Below are 22,397 nucleotides of genomic sequence, written 5' to 3'. Positions count from 1 at the left end.
CCTCATGATAATGTCTTTTTAAATGCTTTCCCTGCAGATGCATTCTGAGGCCTTTTGCTTTAGTATAGATAAAGGAATCTTGAAACTGCAAATGTTCCTCTTTATGAAGTAGAATTGTAATGAGAAGAGAAGGAAGGCAAGCCCTTTAGAATTTGGCTGGAAACTTTCAGTACTGTCATAAGACAGTCAGAACTGCTCACACATATTGGGTCATGGGTGTTCTGACATCAGGTATAAACACAACACAGAGTTATGTCGGAGGTAGACTATATATAATTGTCTTCCTTTTCTCACAACTGTTTCATTCCCTATAAGAAAAAGAGAAGAAAATATGAAGTTCATTTTGAGCTCACCTCTGAATTATGTGAAAAATTCAAAGAATCCAAATGTTTTTAATGATTAATCTAATGCCAAATTGATGTACCAGTATTTAAATAATATTCACATGCTAATGGATGATTTTGTCTTAGCTCCACAGGGATCAGTAACAGCCTTGCACCTTTTAAGAAATATATTTATTTTTATCAGTCTCAATAAGTGAAATCTGTTTTTTTATTTTAGGACAGGCCTTGTGAATGTATTTGTTTGTGGATCAGCACTCTCATTACTTACTAAGCATTTAAAGTGCTATTCGTTAAAAATCACAGCTTGTGGTATAATGTTGAGTGTCTTATTTGGCCCGTGTTCTGTTTCCCACTCTTGAAAACTCCTCTGGCTTATACAGCATAGCTATACACAACTGAATAGATATGATTATTGGTTTGTCTTTCTTAAGATTACCCTGAAAGTTCTAAATAGCTTCATTGCTGTGGTTCTAATGATATAATGAATGTGACTGGTCTTGAATGGTTAAAATATTACTAATTTTTAAATTGTTTGTGCTACAAAATATAATGAGAACAGAGTTTTAATGCCACCTGGAGGCATCCTAGAGAACTGAAAAGGGTAGAGTCACTAAAAAATTCTTTTGAGTAACATTTTGACTGAATAAGAATTTACACAACTAGAATGTAAGCTACTTTACAGAAAATTCTATTTTTATCAGTTATTTAGTAGGAGTAATAATTACTGTAGACACAATAAATTTTCAAATTCTCAACAGCAAAATTATTTTAGAAACAGGTAAAAGAACATAGAAAACATCTTAGAAAGCTGCTAGTATGCTACATTTAATTTTATGTATTTTAAAATCATATTCAGGGCTGGCAGAGTGGCTCAAGTGGTAGAGTGCCTGCCTAGCAAACATGAGGCCCTGAGTTCAACCCCAGTACCACCAAACTAAGGAAGGGAGGGAGCAAGGAAGAGAGGAGGGAAGGAGAGAAAGGAGGAAAAGGAGGGACGAAGGATGGATATTGGTGTCAGGAGACACCAGTTTTTGCTAATGCAGTTCTATTTGCCATTTAAGTTCTCCTTTCCCCTTCTCTTATACATTTTCTAAAAAAGTCCATTCCCTAAGATAACTGGTTTCCATTACTCAATTCCTTATTTCTTATAATGTGTAAAAATAAATAAGCTGTGTGAGGAAATAACTTTTAATCCTCTAGAGATATGAAAATGGTAGAAGCCCCACATCCCTGTCTCTCTGAGCAAAGCAGTTCCTCCTTCACCAGCCTCTTGAGTTGGAAATTACAGAAATAAACCCTGAGGTTGCAAGGAACTCTCTTTAAAATGGAGAATTATGAACTTGGAATCTCTCAAAGAGCCCTCTCACAGTGGTTCTGTTATAGTTAGACAAGAAAAGCACCATGTTTTGTTATGAGTAGAGTGAAATTCAGGATGCCTAAGACAAGTGTGGTATTGGCATTCTTTTTTTCTTTTTTGGTGGTACGGGGGTTTGAACTCAGAGTTTCACACTTACTAGGCAGGCACTCTACCACTTGAGCCACATCTCCAGCCCTGGCATTGACATTCTTATGTGCAGTACCTCATTTGAGCTTTACTTAGGTAGGTAGGGCTGGGACAATATCCTGAGTTATGAATAGGGAATCTGAGGATCAGAAAGGTCATTCAACTTAAGGGATAAATCAGAACATAACCCTCCTGATTTTTCCAATTTACCATATGAAGGATGTATAGTCTCAAGAGACAAAGCCAACAAGTTTTTAAAAATCTAAAATCATATTATTCTGTTGAATGGTAAGTGTACTACTTTGTCAAGGCTGCCTTAATACTGGACCACAAAATAGGTGACTTAAGCAACAGAAATTAATTTCCTCAGAGGTCTGGATCCTGAAAGTCCCAGATCAAAGTGTTGCAAGGCTGATTCCTTCTTCAAGATTTGAGGAAAGGACATGTTCCAGGCCTTTCTCCTTGGCTTATACCTGGTCAGTTCTTCCTATGTGTCTTCAGGTTATCATCTCTCAGTACCTGTTTCAGAATCTCTTTTTGTAACACCAGTCATTTTGGAGTAGGACTCATTCTGATGGCTTTAGGACCATTTAGGATCATTTTAACTTATTACCCCTGTAAAGATCGTCTCTCAAAATAAGGTCAAATTTTGCAGTATTGGAAGTTAGGACTTCAGCATGTGAAATGGGGGGAGGGAAAAATTCAACCCATAACAAGAAGGGTCAGAGAACTTAGAATGAGTCAGCAGCCAGGTAAACAGAACTAGGAATTTGCAGCTTTCCAAAGATGGAACAAGGGAAAGGAACGGACGAAAAATTATGGACTTCATGAGAGCTGAAAGGGTGAATTAGAACAAAGCAAACCAGAAATAGCAAATGACACTAAAATTGGTGGTACCTCTTTCACACAGGGCCTCAGTGTGCATTACTCTATCATATAATTCTATGAACCTGTGACTCATTTAAAGCCATTATAACTTGTAATGTAAAATCAAGAATCTCTAAGCAGCAGAGTCCACTTCCTAAAGAAGTGTCCTTGCTCAATGGTGCCAGTAGCTCACACCTATAATCCTAGCTACATGGGAGACTGAGATCCCATTTCATGCCAGCCCTAGCAAATAATTTGTGAGACCCCATCTCCAAAATACCTAGAGCAAAATAGACTGGGGGTGTGGATAAATTTGTAGAGTGCCTGCTTTGCAAGAGGGAAGCCTTGAGTTCAAACCACAGCCCCACCCAAAGAAAAGAAGCATCCTTCCTCACTACCCTCCTTTATATTAATTAGTGATGATTAGTTTTAGATACTCATTGCCTAGAAGGATAGAGTGGCCTGGATAATACCTGAGGATACCTTCAGGATTAATGTCAATGATTCAGATAAAAGTGACTATTTAATCGTAATATAAGCATATAAAGGCATAAATTAAATATCTGTGGCCTACTGTCAGTTACCCTAATGCCTATGTCATAAAGGAGGAAGTCAGAGAGAAAACAGCCCTTAATTCTGTATATAAATTCCCATCAGTCCTTGAATGAACCCTGAATTGCATATGTAAGGGAAGACACAAAAGAGCACGGTGGAAAACAATAGTTAGAAGCCTGGAAAGAATGACCAGAGATTTCCAAGCTGCCTACTTCCTGCAGCTACTGCCTATATTGAGTTAGAAACTCCTCCAAGATAGAAATGTTAGGTAAACACCAGGAGTTTTCTAACCCCAGAAGGACCATGCCTTCAGACAAAGGAGTCCCTCTAAAATTAAGACCAAATTCGAAACAGATCCTCCCTGACAAGCTGTATTACCAATATCCACAAGTTCAGGCTTATCAGCTAAAAATGCAACTGCCCAATAGAACAAAAAACTCAACCTTTTTTAAGAGAAAAAACAAATCTCTATGTTACATGCAGAAGTGAAATGTGGGCCGGTGTCAAGGGTCCTTGCCTTCACAGGCCAGACAACTGGCTCGTGAGGAAGCTGATTGATTTGTGAATCAAAGCCAGTATACAAAGTAGGATTTATTAGATAGAAAGGAAAGGCTACAGCTAGAGCAGTGTGGCAGTGCCCAAAACCGGTGGCTTCCCGCTCAGGTAAAGGCTGGGGCTTTTTATGGACGTTTTAACTCTGGGTTTGGGTAAGGGTCAGGTGGGCTTTTCTCATTGGCCTTGGATTCGCGGGCTCTCTTAGATGAGCTGGTCTGTTTGCCCCTTATTGGGGGTGGGGGGAGGGGGACAATCTTGAGAGCATTTTGCTCATCAGCCCAGTGGCAGATCTATGAGACCTGTATCTCCTCTTCAGGGTGCAGATTTACACCTCCTTCTCAGGATGCAGGAATCATAGCGCTCTCCATGGGGGATGGGATACTCACTCATCTGCCTTAGGTCTCCAGACTCAACACTCTATATCATCCACAATGTTTAGTATCTAATCAAAAATTAAAATATATGAAGAAATAGGAGAACATGATCAACAGCCAAGAGAAAAAGTAGCCACTGTAACAGATTTCATAGTTCTGTATCTTTAAGTTTTTTTCAAGTAGGAATTTTAGAAACAACTGTTATATGTCCAAGAAGAGAAAGAAAAACACGGTCATCATGACTGAAATGAAGGGGAATCTCATCACTGAAATGTAAACTATTAAGAAGAACCAAATGAAAATTTAGAACTGAAAAATAAAACAATTGAAATGAAAAATATACTGGGAAATGTTAAATTAAGAATGGAAATTATAAGACAAAGCTTAAACTCAGATCAACAAGATTTATGTGAAAAAAAATGAGAGTAAAGATTTTACAATGATGAAAAAACCATAGTGAATTATGGGATTATGTCAGTCGGTCTAATATATATATGTTATTATTATATTATATATGATTATTCAAAGGGGAAGAGAGAGAAAAGAAACCAGAAAAAGTATGTGGAGTAATAATGGCTGAAAAATTCCCAAACTGTGTGAAAATATTAACTTAGAGGTCCATGCAACTCAGCATACCCTTAGCAGCATAAATACAAATGAAATCACATTCTGGAAAACTGAAGCTAAAGGAAAATCCTGAAAGCTGCCAGAGAAAAATGACTTTATCTATAGGGAAATAATAACACAATTAACCAAAAAATTTCTATCACAAACATAGAGACGTAGTGCAATGTAAAAACAAAACAAAACAAAAATTCTTAAAGTACTAAAAGACGAAGAGAGACAAAGAAAAAGGACTGCCAAGACAGAATTCTAAATCAAGCAAAGATATCCATCAAAACTGAACATGAAATAAGACATTTGGTTTAGGGGGTTCTTTGTTTTGGGTCTTTTTTTTTTTTTTTTGGTAGTACTTGATTTGAACTGAGGCCCTTCCACCACTTAAGCCATACACCTAGCCCTTTTTTCTTTGTAGTTATTTTTCAGATAGGGTCTTGTGCTTTTGCCCAAGGTCAGCCTCAGACCACAGTCCTCCCATCTCCAACTCCTGTGTAGCTGAAGTTATAGGTGTTTGCTACCATGCCTGGCAAGTCATTTTTGGATGTACAAAACTTAAGGGAATTCATTTCCAATAGGCCTTCACTACAATGAATGACGAAGAAAAAATGTCAGTCTTGAAGAGTTAGAATATCAGATGGAAGCTCAGCTCTATAAGAAGGAAATTTGTGTAACTCCATACGAATATGGATTTATATAAAAATTGTTTAATTTAAGAAATAAAATACTTTTGTGGGGTTTTGACATATGAAGAAATAAGATATATGGCAAAAATAGCACAAAGGTTAAAAGAGAGCAAATGGGATTACACAGTTGCAAGGTTGTTACATTTTATGTGAAGTACTGCAATATTACATCTGTGTAGACTGATGATAAATATGGATACATAATACTTCACCCAGAGGGAAAAAAAAACAAATACCAAAAGGCAGCTTATCTAAAAAGTCATTGGAGGAATTAAAATATCAAACAATTACATTAACACAAAACAACAAAAAATCAGTAAAAAAAAAAAAGGAAAAGGTATAGATAGCAAACTTGAGCCAACCATATTAATAATTGCATTGTGTAAATGGACTGAAACCTCAAATAAAAGGAAAAGATGGTTAGACCAGCTACAAAACTAAGACTACCTACTATCTACATGATATACACTTCATGTATAAAACTACAAACTGATTGAAGCCATACAATGGAAAAGATAAACCATTTATCCAAACACAAGAAAACTGGCATTTTAAAATTACCAATTAGTCTCTTAAACAAAAGTTATTGTACCTTATAATAAGGACATTTTATAATACTAAGAAAGTCAGTTAATGAGGAAGACATAATATTCATAAATATATATATGTTTACCAACAAGCATTCAAAATATTTGAAACAAAAATTAACAAGTAGCATCATAATTAGAAATTTTAACATCTTTTTTCAGCACCTGGTAGAAAAATAAATAAAATATTAGGAAGTATATGGAACAGATCACAATATTATCAGCCACTTTGGCTTAACTGGCATTTATACAACACTGCACCCAACAAGTACAAAATACAGAACCTTCCCAAATGCACATGGAACATTCACCAAGGTAGACCTTATTGTCAGCAACATAAAAGAAGTATCAATAAATTTTGTAGGATGAAAATCTTAGAGTATTTTCTGCGGTCACAACATAATTATACTGCAAGTCAATATCAATAAAATATCTAGAAAATCTCTAATATTTGGTAATTAAATAACATTTCTAAATATCTTTGAGTTAATGAATAAATCATAAGGGAAATTAGAAAGAAATTAGCTAAATGAAGATGAAAATACAATTTGTGAACACTTGTAGGATTCACTAAAACAATAAGATCAACCATAAGAATTTATAGCTTTACATGCTTATATTTGGAATGATTTAAGTTAAACAACAACAACGTATGTTTCTACTTTAAGAAGCTAGGAAAAGGAAAATAAGTTAAAAGCCTAAAATAAATAGGAAGACACACAATAAAAATAATGGAGAATGCCAAACAGTAGGTAAAATTAGTGAAACAAAAGTTTGGTTCTTTAAAAAAGATTATTAAAATTAGTAAAACATTAGCAAAATGGATCAAGTAAAAAAAAAAAAAGAGGAAACATTAATTTCCAGGATCATCACATATACTACAGATATTTGAACAATAGTAAGTGGATATTATGAACTACTTCCTGCCAATTAATTTGACAATTTAGATCAAATAATTTTTTTTGAGGGAAAAAAGGAATTTATCATAATTGCCACATGAAGAAATAGAAAATCTGAATGACTCTATTGCTATTAGTTAAATTGAATTAATAGTCAAACCTTCAGAGCTAAATTCTACTAAAACTTTACATTAAAAAAAAGTTATAGGAAGCCTGTAATCCTAGCTACTCCAGAGGCAGAGATCACGAGGATTGTAATTCAAAGCCAGCCCGAGGCAAATACTATGTGAGACCCTATCTCGAGAGAAGCCAATACCAATATAGGGCTTGTGCAGTAGCTCAAGTGATAGAGTGCCTGTCTAGCAAAACCTAGCAAGCATGAATCCTTGAGTTCAAGCCCCAGTACCACCAAAAAAAAACCAAAAATGTTATCAGGAGTGTTGACACATTCCTTGTGATGCTAGTACTCAGGGTGCTGAGACAGGAATATCATGCGTTCAAGGCTACATACTATCCTTTTTAGTGAGAGACTCTCTCAAAAAACAAAAAAAAGGAAAAAACTGCTTATAGCCAACGGAACACACAAATGAACTGCCAGTTTTAAACTCTTCCAGAAAATAGAGAAGGAAGGAAAACTACCCAATTCGTTGTATAAAGCCAGCGTAACCCTGATACCAAAACCTGACGTAAACCTCATAAGAAAAGAGAATTATAACCCAATATCTCTTGTAAACATTGATGCAAAAATTCTTACAATACTAGAAGATCCAGTTCAGTGATTTATAAAAAGGATATGATTATTATGACTACCTTGGTGATTTAACATTAGAAAATCGATTAATGTAACCTACCAAACTAATAGAATAAAGGAAAAGGAATATAAATTGGTGCATAAAAGCACTTGTCAAAATGTAACACCCATAAATGAATTATTTTTAAAAAGTCAGCAAAGCAGGAGTAGGAGAGATGGCCCAAACAATGTATGTACATATAAATAAATGAATAAATAAACCAAAATTTTAAAAAAGCAGAAGTAGGAGGTAACTTACCGAATCTAATAGAAAAGCCCACCACGACTGCTTATCATATTCAGTGGTAAAACTCTAAACATTTTCCTCCTGAAATCAGGAATGTAGCAGTGATCTGTTGTTGCTACCTCTATTCATCATTGTCCTAGAGATTCTAGACAGTGCCATCAGGGAAGAAAAGAAAACAATGCACGAAAGATTAAGAAAAGTGATTGTAGAGAAAGTCTTAAAAACCTAATAAACAGTTACAAGAATCCATAATTTATCAAGGTGGAATTTGCAAAAGCCTATTGTATTTCTATTATTATTAGCAATAGGCAGTTGAAAATAAAATCTGAAAGTATTTTTAATTACAATAAATTTAGCAAAAGATGTATGAGACTTGAACAAGGGAAACTAAAACACTAACTAAATGGAAGGATGTCCATAAATTAGAAAACTTGACAATGTTAGTAACTCAGTTTTTCTCCTAGAGATTTATGAATTCAACTCAGTCTTGATCAAAAGGTCAGCAAAACATTTTTTTGTAGAAAATAGTTTTACAGGTTGATTCCAAAATTTTTAGAAAAAAGCAAAGGACCTACATAGCCATACAATCTTGATGAGGAACAAGGATGGCAACCTCATGCTACCTATTTCAAGACTTATTATGAAACAAAAGTAATTTGAGATAGTGTGGCATTGACATCAGGACAAACAAATCAATGGAACAAAAACACAGTCTTGAAACAAACCATATATATATGAACAATTGATTTTTCCACAAAGGTACCAAAGTAGTTCAGTGGGAAAAGCCAAGACTTTTCAACAAATGCTATAACAACTATCAGAGAAAAAATCTAACACTACACACAACTGAAAAGGATCACAGACCTCAGTATCAAAACTAAAATGACAGCTCCTAGAGGAATATACAACAGTATCTTCACAAACTTGGCACACCCAAAAATCTCTTACAGAGGTCATTAAAATATACAACATAAAAAAAAATACTAATAAACTTGACTTCATCAAAATTACAATCATCGTCTAGGCCAGGCACAGTGACTCATGCCTGCAATCCCAGCTATTCTGGAGGTAGAGAATGGGAGGATTAAAGTTTTTACCATACAGGTAAAAAGTGAGTGAGATGCTAGATATGGCAACACATGGGAAGCCACAGGTAGGAGGATCAAGGTCCAAGAGTGGCCCTGGACAAAAACACAAGACCCTAGTAGGGAAAAAAAAAAAAACTAGAAAGCAAAAAGGGGGCTCAAGTAGTAGAGCATCTGCTAGCAAGCATGAGTCCCTGAGCTCAAAAACCTCCAGCACTGCCAACCCCCGCCCCCCCCCCCAAAAAAAACAACAAAATAACATCTGCTCATCAAAATGAAAAAGAAAGCCACAGCTGGGAAAACATATTTATCATGCATGTATACATATATACACACATATGTGGCAAATAATTTATATTCAGAATATATAAGGAACTGTGATAATTCAATTACAAAATGACAAAGAAATAAATATTTTAAATGGGCAGAAGGCTTAAAGAGACAAAAGAAGTTGTACAAATGGCCAATAAGTGATTGAAGGGTGCATTTCATTAGCAACATTCATTTTAGGGACATACAAATTAAAGCTACAGTGGGACAGCACTATATCCCCACTGTGATGGTTCGAGTTTAAATGATTGACAATACCAAACAGTGAAGAAAATGTGGAGCAACTGGAATTTTCTTGTATTGCTGGTGAAAATGTAAAATGGTATTAAAAATTTTTGAAAATTCTTACAAGTAAACATATTTATTTCATGACCCAGAAATTCCATTTGTAGACACCAGTATAGGAAAAATGAAAACCATATGTCCTTAAAAGATTTGTACAAGAATATTCATAGTTACATTATTCATAATAAATTTAAAACTGGAGGGCTGGGGTCATGACTCAAGTGGTAGAGAGTCTGCCTAGCAAGTCCAAGACCCTGAGTTCAAACCCCAGTACTCTCCCCCCCAAACCTGGAAACACTTCTAATATTCATCAACAGATGAACAGATAGACAGTTGTGATGTAGTCATATATTGGGATTCTTCTAATTAAAAAGCAACAAACTGTCACACACATTACAACATGGGTTAATCATAGAAGTATTAAGTGAAATGAAAGAATCCAGACACAAAAGAGTGTGTACTGTAAGGTTTGTTTTATATGTGGTTCAAGAGACTGGGAAAACTATTCTATGGAGATTGAATTTATGATAATAATTGCTATGAGGGACTGAAGATTGACAAGGCGGGGCTGTGGTGGGGCTTCTGGGTATTGGAAAGTTCCATACGTTAGCATCAGCTATGTAACAAGAAGGTATGCATTTAACAAAGCTCACTGGATTTTATTTGTAAGTATACACATTTCACTGTATAAAAAATTTATCTCAATTGAAAAAATAAGAGAAATAAGTGTATAGAAAGAATAAAACATTTATGTGACAACTTTTCTACCTGACATATGATAATAATAAACCTATTTTGAGCACTTATCTTGACAAGATACAACTCTTAGCACTTGACATGTTTTATCCTATCTAACCTGCATAAAAATCTAGCAATACTCCCAATTTCAGGCAAAAAGAGGCTAACTGTTATCACTAAACTTTTATAGCTTAGAATGCAAAGCCAGGACTTGAACCCAGGATTCAGGTTCTGGAAGCCAAGTAATTTACCCACCGTCCCATTTTGTCACTCTCAAAGCACTATATAGTTTCTCTGGAAACCTGAGAGGAGCAGGTAATTAATGAAATGCCTAAAGAAGAGGAAGAGGCCAACATACTAGGAAAATTCTAGAAATAATGATCAAGTGGAGATTCCAAGAGTTTATGAAGGCCATATACCATGTTCGTTTTATCCAAGTTTTCCCACAACTGAAAAATCTACCTTCAGTCAAAAGCCAACAGCATAGAAAATAGATAAATCCCAAGAAAGTGCCCTTCCACATTTGTAGCTGGCCCTCAATTGAACAAAATAACTCTAGTAACCCTGAAAGAATACATAAAGATTTAAAATGACCTTCATAAATTGAGGAAATAGTATTGAACACAAAGTGTTAAACTCCTAGGAGAAAAAAAATAACCAATGAGGCAGAAGGAAAATGGCCCATCCAGGTGGATACATTGTACAATAATAAAAGAGTAGGAATTATTATAAGCTCAAACTGAACTATAGCGACCCATGAAATGTGCCTTCCTCAAAAGTTAATATATGGAAAGTGGCTATTATCAAGTAGGCACTCAATAAATCATTGTTACTGCTATTAGAACAGTATTTATGACTTATGGAGCTAGAAAACAGCCCTGTCTCTGCAGCTGATCAGAGCTTTATTAGAATTTTAATCTGTTCTTTAGAAAAAAGTAGAAAACCTAGAAAGTATTAAGGGTGGCAAAAACACAAATTATTAGAAAGTTCTAAAAATGTCTTCTGGTGAAACTGGAGCTGTGATGAAGAAAAGCTGCACAGTCAGTCTGCTCGAGATGTCAGTCCGAACAAGCTCTTTCCCAAGGGCAGGATCATCTGCACAGAGTGAGTGGCTTTGCCTCTCCTCAAAGAGAAGAATGGACTGAAGGAAGCCAAAGAATTCACTTCCACCACTGACTTCTCTTTCATAACATCTTAGAAGACACAGCCATCACTGACTGTTAGAACAGAGTGAATCCAGAGGATGCTGAAGATCTTGTCTTGCTATACAACATATAGCTCTGAGTCAAGTATGAAGGTGAGATGAACACAATATTCATATCAATGAAAAGTACTCACTTCAAATTTCTACGCTCATTGTTAGCATAGAAATGCTAGATACGGAGGGAAAAAATAACCAAGGGAACAACTGTGTAAGAAATCTATCACTTATGCGTGTGTATTTAATAATAAGGTTATACAAACCAATCATATAATAGTGTCTGGAAGTTGAGAGATCATGGTCTATTGGAGAATTGTTACCAAAAGATTTTTTCCTAAGAAACTTGAAACCTCCCTGGTATTTATTTTGGCTAGAGCAATCTGTGTATAAGATGATAAATGATGGCTGATCTTTTAGTCCATGAGATGTCTGTCCCCAGAGATTTCCTTTCTATATCTGTTTAAGTGATTTGCCAGAATCCTCATAGCTAAGAAAATGAGAAGGCTAACATACAGCCTTTGCTGGAGAAAGTCAGCCAGCAAAGAAGACACCAAGAATGAAAATGAAATTGGAAGGACCCCTCAGGATTCCTTAGACCCCTCGTTATGTAGACACACAAACAAGACCTAAGTCTGCAAAGAGGCATGGCTTATCCAATAGGTAAAAAGGACCATAGTGACCAGCATGCTTGTACCAGAGTCCACTGGGCTGGGCTCACTGCTAGAAGAGAAGAGACTGTGAGACTGTCAGTTTTGCCTAAGAGAAAAACCAGATGTTAGGTCACACTGAGTCTGTGTTCAGATTAAAACACAAGAATGTGAGTGGGAAAAATATGCCATCCCAGAACAAGAGTACACACCTTGTCTTCTGTGTGCTTACCTCAGGCTGGAGGCCTTGGTCCTCATAAGAGAGAATTCTCTAGCAAAATGAGGGAGTTCATTCCCCTGTCCCTTGTTTGGTTCCCCAAAGATCCATACTTTCTCCTTCCCCTACTCCTGGGCTCCCTTTAAATGTACTTCTCTTCAGGGTACACAGGTCAGGGTTTCTCATACCCTTTTGTAATTTAAATTTTTCATCCTTAATTGTGTCAAAATACATATAAGATTTACATCCTAACAATTTGTAAGTGTGCTGTTTTGACAGCATGAAGTACACTCATGTGTTTTTGTTCCCATCAACACAAACTTTCCCCAGAGCTCTTCTTTACCTTCCCAAACTGAAGCTCTGCACCCATTAAACCCTAAGTCCCATTCCACTCCTTTCCCTCCCTGGCAGCCAGCATTCCCCTTTATGAGTCTGTATTTGACTGTTCTAGGCGCCGTCTGTAAGTAGAATTTATCCTTTTTCTGGCTTATTTCACTTAGCATAACGTCCTCAAAGTGCATTCATGTTGCAGCATGTGTCAAAATTTCCTTCCTTTTTAAAGCTAATGTTTCGCTGTGTATATGTGGACTTTCCCTGATCTACAAAGGCTCAACTTACAATGGTTAGACTTTACAATGATGCACATGCAATAGGCACTCAGTAGAAACTGTACTTGGCATTTTCAATTGGGGCCTTTTTCTTTCTTCTTCTTTTTTTTTTTTTTTTTTCAGTACTGGGCTTTCACCTTGAAAGACAGGGTCTCGTGAACTGTTTGCCTGGGCTGGCTTCGAACCAGGATCCTCCTGATCTCTACCTCCTGAGTAGCTAGGATTCCATGTGTGAGCCACTGGTGCCCAGCTCAATTGCAGTCTTTTCCCGGGCTAGTGATATGCAGTATGATCCTCTCACATGCCGGGCCGTGACAGCAAGCCACAGCTCCCTGTGGGAAACAGCCATCACCCTGCAGCATGCCATGTTGCTAAGCTCCAATGTCTGGGAGGTTAGATGGGTTGGATGCATTGTCAGTCAGCTTCTGACATTTTCAGTATATGAATTATCAGGCTGTAATTTCATCGTAAGTCAGAGAGTATTTGTACACCACATTTTGTTTATCTACTCATCTGTACATGGACACTTGGGTTGCTTCCACCTCTTGGCTTTTATAAATAATGCTGCTATGAAAATGGGGGTGCAGATATATCTTTGAGTCCCTGCTTTTAATTCTTTGGGATACAGACCATCTCAACCCACACAGTCAGAAATACATTTTATATCATCTCCTGTGAGAGCATGTGTGCTCAATCTAAAGTGTCACGAACAATACCTACCATTACTCTTCTTATTTCATATTTTTAAATACAGGTCACCACAACACAGATATGCTTTTGTTAGCATAGTTCACAAGCACAGTATACCAACCAACTAATGTGGTTCTCTATGCCAAAGGAGTGAGCAAGGGGAAGGAAACCATGTGGGTTGGGCTAGCCCATATAACTGATCTTGCCAGTCTTCCCAAAAGCTTTGAAAGCTGGTTTCTTTCTTCATTGTACAGATGAGGAAACCAAAGCTGAAAGAGCTTCTCCAAAGATGTGCAGCCAGTGAGTCTGTTCCCACTCAGACGCTCTCTCTGGCCCACACTGCCAGGACATGACAGGATTTTTAGCCCACCCCACCCCCCTTACTCCCTTCAGAGTAACCCAAAGGACTAACAACTCAGAAAATCTGAAGACACATTCACAGTTCAAAATACAGCTGTTTGGGATCTGTGTCCCAGGAGAAGGAAAGTTTTCAGTGACTCTTAATTAGACCACATATGTAACTGGTTATTCACTTATGATTAAGGTAGACATGTCTCTAGAAGGAAGCTTGGCACCTTTGCAATGAGCTCTTTCAGTTCGCAGAGACATTTACAAATAAACCTTAGCTGCTCTTTATTCTCTGTGGCTTTGGTAGATGATAACATTCTTCTGGGGAGTCACTTGGGCTGTGGAGGATTGTGGTTCATATTACCATATTTATTGACACAGTAGGTAATCAATAACTATTGCCTGACATTTAGGAGACTGGTTATGCTTTCTCCTGATTCAGTATTGTTTTTCCTAAAGCATCTTCCAGCTCTTGTCAGAGCCTTTCTCAGCATTTAGAACTTAGCACTTATTCAGTATAAAACTAGTAATATGAAGAAATGAATTAGTGCAGAATAATGTGAGGATGGTTGGAATCCATTCACTGTGCATTTTGTATACTTTCTTTTGGTAATACCATTAGCTAGATCTGTCCATTCTCTTCTACATATTCCAATTAAGATAGAAACCTCCAAAATGCAGAGCTGATACACTTGCAGAATGAATTCCCTGCTGCCCCCAGATTGCAAGTTCTCTTTGCACCCCGCCTAGTCCCATGCATTAAATGCCTAATCTCACAACAGTCCAATAGGATGTATTATTAGACTATTATGCCTCATATTACAGAAGGGAAAAACAGGATCTCAGAAAAGTGAGCAGGCTCATGGAGGTTTCACAGTTGGCAGCAGCTGCAGAGCCAAGAATCTGCCTGGTCCTTCAGCTCCAGAGCTGGTGGCCTGGAGCATAGGACCTGTGAGGCAGAAGAGGAGGGATTAAGGAAGAAATGCATTTATGAACAAAGGTTGAAAGTCCTAACAGCTGCTACTATCTGCCCTCCCTCCCTGTTGACAAGAATCACATCCCATTGAGCCTGTGAGTAGGCAAAGGAAGCCTGGCTCCAGACGCAAGTGCCACGATATTTCTGCAAGTAGTGCAGTCTTGCAAATAGCCAAGATGAAGCCTGGAATTCAGCTGACAGTTCAAGGAGTTGGCAGAAGTAAGATGACAGCTTCCCAGCCTCGGCCACCTGCTCACCTCAGAGGGCCTTCTGCTGTTGGCAGAGGGTATAGGAAAGCTGTATTCACATGATCCCATCAAGGCATGTGAAATATGGTAGCTCTGCCGCTGAGGTCGTGCCACAGGGAATTCTATACACCCCCCCCTCCCCAGCAACCCCTCGCTTGGCTTCTTAAATGACTGAAGTATCCAAAGGGGCAGGGAACAGAGGGATAAGGCCAGGTAACCAGACTTTCACATGCATGCACACATTCACTTTTTTATGTCAAAAAAGGCCAGACCTGCTTTAAAAATAAGGAACCATGACATTTCAGGCATTTTATTAGAATAGGACAGGTGTCTGTAAGAGCATGATCAAGAGGTAACACAAGCTAAATATAAACTAGAAGCCATACTGTGTACTAAATGCTTTCTAAAAATGTAATATGGAATAACAATTACACAAGAACAAATATAATCTTAGGGACCACCCTGCAAATGAATCAACTCAGAATCTTCATAGCAACTCAAAAAGTAAGCAATGTAATTTTCCAGGGTACTGATGAGGAGATAATGGAATCTTTAAGAGGTGGAGCCTAGTGGGAGGTCCCTAGGTCTTTGGGGGCATGTCCTTGGACGTGAACACTTGACTCCTAGAGTGAGTTCTCAAGAGACTGAGTCATTGTAAAAGCCTGAGCTCGACGCCTGAATCCCTCTGAGGCTTCTGGTTTCGTGGTGGGATCTCCCTCTCCCATGTGCCCCTGCCATTGTGGTACCCACTGCCATGAAGTCCTCACCAAAACTGGGCTGGTGTCAGAGCCAGACCCTTGAACTTCTACAACTTTGTGGCAAATAAACCAATTTTCTTTGAAAATTGCCCAACTTCCAGTATTTTATTATGATAAAATAAAATTGTCTAATAGAGTAGAAAACCCAGTAACCTGGGACTATTTCATTTGAAAATCTGTTTTAGCACAAACGTTAGAAAATTATGTTAGGTTAATTGACTTTATGGACTAAGAGGACAAAAGAGGATGATCCATATGCTTTTGGAGTTTCAGGGAGTAAGTAGAATAATGAACAGAGTAATGCAAGAAAAATAACCAATTGGTGAACAGAACTGATAACCATATAGCTTCATTTCTTAGACTAATATGATGCTAACTTCAGAAGTTGTATACTCTGAAAACAAAAAGGTATTTTTCTAAATGAGTAAATATATAAAATGTTATTGATAATTTTGAAAGTATATCTGTATCATCCATTTGGCCTTAAGATAAAATCATTTCTCTCATAAGCCAGTTGTAAAAATGGAGACCTTCTCTGATTTGGGGCATTTTATTTTCCATTTTGGCAGATGGGGCAAGAGCCTATGGTCTGAGTCCCCCTGTTGTAAGCACTGTTCTGAGCACTTTTCTCGTATCATTTTCACAGCTTTCTGGAGTAATTATCCTCATTTTCAGATAAGGAATACATGCACAGAGAGGTTAAGGAATTTCACCAGGATCACACAGCTAGTTTGTGACAGAGCCAGGATTTGAACTCAATGTGCCTCCTGAGCCCATGCTTTTACCCATACATTTGAGCCTCCATTTTGAATGCTGAACTTCAAAATAGTTCCAAAATAATGAATGTGTCTCTAAATATTAGAACAGCATTTCCAAATTATGTGTCACCCTGGCTTTACTTAAATGCCCCAAAAGGCCTCAATTAATAGGTAATGTAATTAGTATCTTTATCTTCTATTTGTAGATCTGAATCATATGAGTATTTTTATCTTCTCTTTCAAAATATCCAAGAAGTGATCATTTTATTACTTTTCAAAGTACATTTGGATCCTGTTGGTTTTTTCTAATGATCACTATTACTAATCATGCTAAATTGCCTCCAAATGAGAACTAAGCAGAGGAAACTGTACTGGTGCCCTTAAAAATAATAAATTTGGTTTTTAAATTTTGAAGAAAAATAATGAGTTCAAACTTGCACACTTGCATGGCCTTGCTGAACTAGGCTCCCGTGTTCCCAGGGGCACTGTTTTGCAGGGGTGATGCCAAGTGAGCTCCGAACCCTAAAGTGGTCTTCTTCAGTATCAGGTTGTGGTCTGCTCTGGGGAGAGCTTGGTAAAAATGATGGGTCAAAAATAGGTTAAAGGGACAGGGACTCAGAGAACATTACACTGAGACAGAACACATTTAGAAGGGAAGGCGTGGAAATTGCTCTTCTTCCAGGAGTTGTAAATGGATGCCTTTGTTGTTTTCTTAATCCCTTCTCCTCAACCTCCAAAGAAGAGTTGCCAGATAAAATATAAGACACCCAGTTAAAATTTGAATTTCAGAAAAACAAAGAATCATTTTTAGCATGTGTATGTCCTATGCAATATTTTCAACATTCTTGTTGTTTACGTGGAATTCAAACTTAACTAGGCACCCTGTTACTTTCATTTACTAATTCTAACAACTCTAGCAATTACCACACAGACTGTACGTCCAACTGGCCTCCAAGTCTTAACTAATAAAAGAATAGAAGAGAGACAGGCTAAAGGGAGAAGAGATAGACTAAGTGACCAAAGGAAAAAGAGAGAAAATAAGAACGAATTCTGGCCAGCTGCCAAGTAAAACAACTGAATTTTGCAAGAAAGAAATCCTCAAACTGAGGTCATAGATGGAAAATGTCTGTTTCACAGACTCTTTAGCCTGAATATTGGCTAAAAAGGCAGGCATTCTGTTAACATCTGAATACCAAAGCTCATCCAGGACTGGGGAGATTTGGAATATGAAGGATCCTAGCTTTGGAACTACCACTACCTTAGAATGCCACCATTGCTTCCTCAAAGCAAGGAGGTTTGGGGTTTTTTTATTTTTGTTTTTTGTTTCCAGTGAGCTTCTTTGGTAATTGGATATAGAAGAAAGCTGCCTAACTTCAGTTTATGCTCCTAAGACACCTTTGAAACTCCATGGATAACCTTTTGTTTGTCTGGTGCTGAAATGCAAAAAACTACCAGATACCTGATATGGAGAGGAATCTACCTCTGTTTAAAAATCACAGTTCAGCCGTGAAGCATGAGGATGGCTTGCATTCTTTTTTTGAGTTAAAAATATTGACAGTTTCAAGACTGTTTTTTTTCTTTAATCTCTAACCAGACAAGTTACTATAAGCAAGAAGCCTCTTTCCTTCATCCTGGACACGTCACAGATGTGACACCATTCTGTAGGAGATGGCTTTTCAGATGTGGATGAGGAAAAATAACCTTTGGAATTTTTAGCATGTTATTACAAACAAGTTTACTGGTTTTTGACTTGCTAAGCCACAGCTGGATCAAGCCTTCCACAGGGTAAGAATATTTTCATGTCACTGTTGTGTCGTTGAGTGTTTCAAGAGCAAGATCTTTGCTTGTGGGGGACGGGGCCTGTGAGGCTTGCACTGTCTGTGGAGTATGCTAACGTGAGTGCCCTGTAAGGAGGGGAATGGCTGGTGTCTATCTCTGCTGTAATCTAAAGCATCAGACATCTGACAATGTTGGGATTGCTGGAGCAAGGCACATTGGAGCACATTTTCATTCTGGATAAGAGAAAAATTTGTATTTGTAAGAGGTAGTTAAAGGGCTGTATTTAGAGCTTTCCTCAAAACTAAGCAGCTGTGTAGGAGCCTTTCATTTCTATAGTTGTTTTGCATTGTTGTTACAGCTTTTAAAAAAGAAAGAAAAAGAAAAAAAATCAGCCTAACAGTGCAAGGAATTTCCTGAGTGAATTCATTACAAATCAGCCTGATGATATTTTTTTTGAGTTAGTGAAATACAAACTATCTTGTCTTTTCTATTGTGTTTGCCCTGTTCTTTAACCTAATGACTCATTTATAAGGTACATCATGTGATTCGTTCAGATAAAGAACAGCGGTATTCTGTATGCTTCCCAGTTAAGAGACTTCAAAAAATTACAAAGCCAGAGAGCCTGAGATAGTGTCCCCCTTCCCTCGCCAGCTGGGCAGCCTGTGGGAACCCACCACACCACGAGGCCACAAGGAACCACCTCAGCCCACCTGTGGCAGCCAGCAGAGCAGTATGTACCATTTCAGTAGGAGAAACTCTCAAAGAAAGTTACCAGGAGACTTAAAAAACAGGACTGATTTGGTATGGTGGATTCAAGTATCCTATCCAAATAGTTTGTTTTTCCAACCCAATCTCCCAGTTGGATCAGAGCCTGGGTGCACATCATTAAGTATTAAAAATATGAGTGAATTAAAATTAATCAACCTGGGCATGGCACACATGCCTGTCATCCCACTTACCTGGGAGGCTGAAGCAGGAGGGTTCCTGGAGCCCAGGAGCTAGAGGCTAGTCTAAGCAACATGGAGAGACTCCATCTCAAAAAGAATAAATAAATAAAAAGTGAAAATTAAAATACTTTCTGCCCCTGGGGTTCTGACACATATTCATGGCCAAAAATCATAACTCAGGAGGCCCCCAATCCTGCTTTAACTACCTGAATCAAGGAGCGACTTTAAAATGCAGGTTCTTTGGGCCTGTCCCACTAGAGAGTTTCATTCAGTGTGTCTGGGTTTGGGCCTAGGAATCTGTATTTTTTAAACTTTCCCAATTGATTTTGATAATTAGGATGCCATCATTGCTTTAACTGAATCAAATTGATTTCAGCAACACAAGTTTTGGGTTTTTTAAAAAAAATAATTAAGAAGAAAAATGAGGCTAGAGGCATGGCTTAAGTGGTAGAGCACCTGCCTAGCAAGTGCAAGGCCCTAAGTTCAAACCCCAGTGCCACCAAAAAGAAAAATGCTACAGTCACCCCTAGATTGCATTTGGAGCAACACTGTAAAATTTTTTTCACCTTCAATTTTTCCTAGCTTGATCTATGCCTGCTTCTTTCTCATCTCAAAGGAAGAAATGCCTAACTCTTTACACCTCTGGTGCTCCTGGCTTCTTCCCTTCCCTCCCCACTTGAGGCCCCTCTCTTGTTTTCTTGGTTGCTCTTCTTACCTAGGCTTATAACATACCTATATTTTACCAAACAAAATAAAACAGCCACATCCATCAACCATGGTATATTAGTCAGCTTTTCATTCCTACCAAAAGTACCTGATGCAGCCTAACTTTGTAGAGAAACAAGGTGTGTTAGCTAACAAGTCTGGAGATTCAAGGGCTTGCCGCTGGCATCAGCTTGCCTCTGTGGAGGGCCTCATGGCAAATCAGTGTCGAGAATGCTTGTGGGAGAAAGTGATCACATGGTGAGACAAGCAGAGAGGTTCACAGTCTGTTCCAAGACCCCTAGTGGATGCCTGCAAACACAGATCAAACCAAATTCTGTATACAGTATGTTTTTCCTGTGCATAAATATCTGTGATAAAGTTTAATTTATAAATTAGGCACAGTAAGAGATTAAGAAGAAGAATAAAATAGAATAATTATAGCAATATATTGGAATAAAAGTTATGTGAACTTGGTCATTACTCCCTCCTCAAAATATTTGATTGTACTATAGTCAATCAGTCTGATAGCCACATGGCTACTAAGTGACCAACAGGCCAATAACTTATACAGTGTGGACACTATACCACACAAAATGAAGATGTATGTCCCACATAAGACAGAACAGGATGACACAAACGTTCATGACCCTACTCAGAATTTTACATCATTTAAAACTTATAAATTGTTTATTTCTGAAATTTTCCACTTAATATTTTTTTTCTTATTTTTTTTTATTATTCATATGTGCATACAAGGCTTGGGTCATTTCTGCCCCCTGCCCCTACCCCCTCCATTACCACCCACTCCGCCCCCTCCCTCTACCCCCTACCCCCTCAATACCCAGCAGAAACTATTTTGCCCTTATTTCTAATTTTGTTGTAGAGAGAGTATAAGCTATAATAGGAAGGAAAAAGGGTTTTTGCTGGTTGAGATAAGGATAGCTATACAGGGCATTGACTCACATTAATTTCCTGTGCGTGGGTGTTACCTTCTAGGTTAATTCTTTTTGATCTAACCTTTTCTCTAGTTCCTGGTCCCCTTTTCCTATTGGCCTCAGTTGCTTTTAAGGTATCTGCTTTAGTTTCTCTGCGTTAAGGGCAACAAATGCTAACTAATTTTTTAGGTGTCTTACCTATCCTCACCCCACCCTTGTTGCTAAAGCTTTTATCATGTGCTCAAAGTCCAATCCCCTTGTTGTGTTTGCCCTTGATCTAATGTCCACATATGAGGGAGAACATACAATTTTTGGTCTTTTGGGCCAGGCTAACCTCACTCAGAATGATGTTCTCCAATTCCATCCATTTACCAGCGAATGATAACATTTCGTTCTTCTTCATGGCTGCATAAAATTCCATTGTGTATAGACACCACACTTTCTTAATCCATTCGTCAGTGGTGGGGCATCTTGACTATTTCCCTAACTTGGCTATTGTGAATAGTGCTGCAATAAACATGGGTGTGCAGGTGCCTCTGGAGTAACCTGTGTCACAGTCTGTTGGGTATATCCCCAAGAGTGGTATTGCTGGATCAAATGGTAGATCAATGTCTAGCTTTTGAAGTAGCTTCCAAATTTTTTTCCAGAGTGTTTGTACTAGTTTACATTCCCACCAACAGTGTAAGAGGGTTCCTTTTTCCCCACATCCTTGCCAACACCTGTTGTTAGTGGTGTCGCTGATGATGGCTATTCTAACAGGGGTGAGGTGGAATCTTAGTGTGGTTTTAATTTGCATTTCCTTTATTGCTAGAGATGGTGAGCATTTTTTCATGTGTTTTCTGGCCATTTGAATTTCTTCTTTTGAGAAAGTTCTGTTTAGTTCACTTGCCCATTTCTTTACTGGTTCATTAGTTATGGGAGAATTTAGTTTTTTAAGTTCCCTATATATTCTGGTTATCAGTCCTTTGTCTGATGTATAGCTGGCAAATATTTTCTCCCACTCTGTGGATGTTCTCTTCAGTTTAGAGACCATTTCTTTTGATGAACAGAAGCTTTTTAGTTTTATGAGGTCCCATTTATCTATGCTATCTCTTAGTTGCTTTGTGCTGCTGGGGT

The 22,397-nt window shown here is 37.8% G+C and overlaps 1 protein-coding gene and 1 long non-coding RNA gene across 2 annotated transcripts in view; one reads left to right on the top strand and one right to left on the bottom strand.

The window, feature by feature from the left end:
* The window catches only part of Aff3 (ALF transcription elongation factor 3), a 494,906-nt gene that overhangs the window by 332,974 nt on the left and 139,535 nt on the right, over positions 1-22,397 (top strand). The window lies entirely within an intron of this gene.
* Positions 162-20,558, bottom strand: LOC141414878 (uncharacterized). Its single transcript, XR_012439832.1, has 4 exons — positions 20,456-20,558; positions 19,654-19,728; positions 8,039-8,171; positions 162-308 (listed from the first exon to the last, which is right to left on the bottom strand). It is a non-coding gene; the product is annotated as an uncharacterized lncRNA (long non-coding RNA).

This window comes from Castor canadensis, chromosome 12, assembly GCF_047511655.1.
Source record: "Castor canadensis chromosome 12, mCasCan1.hap1v2, whole genome shotgun sequence".
NCBI lineage: Eukaryota > Metazoa > Chordata > Mammalia > Rodentia > Castoridae > Castor > Castor canadensis.
This window is presented reverse-complemented; position numbering and strand designations above follow the sequence as displayed.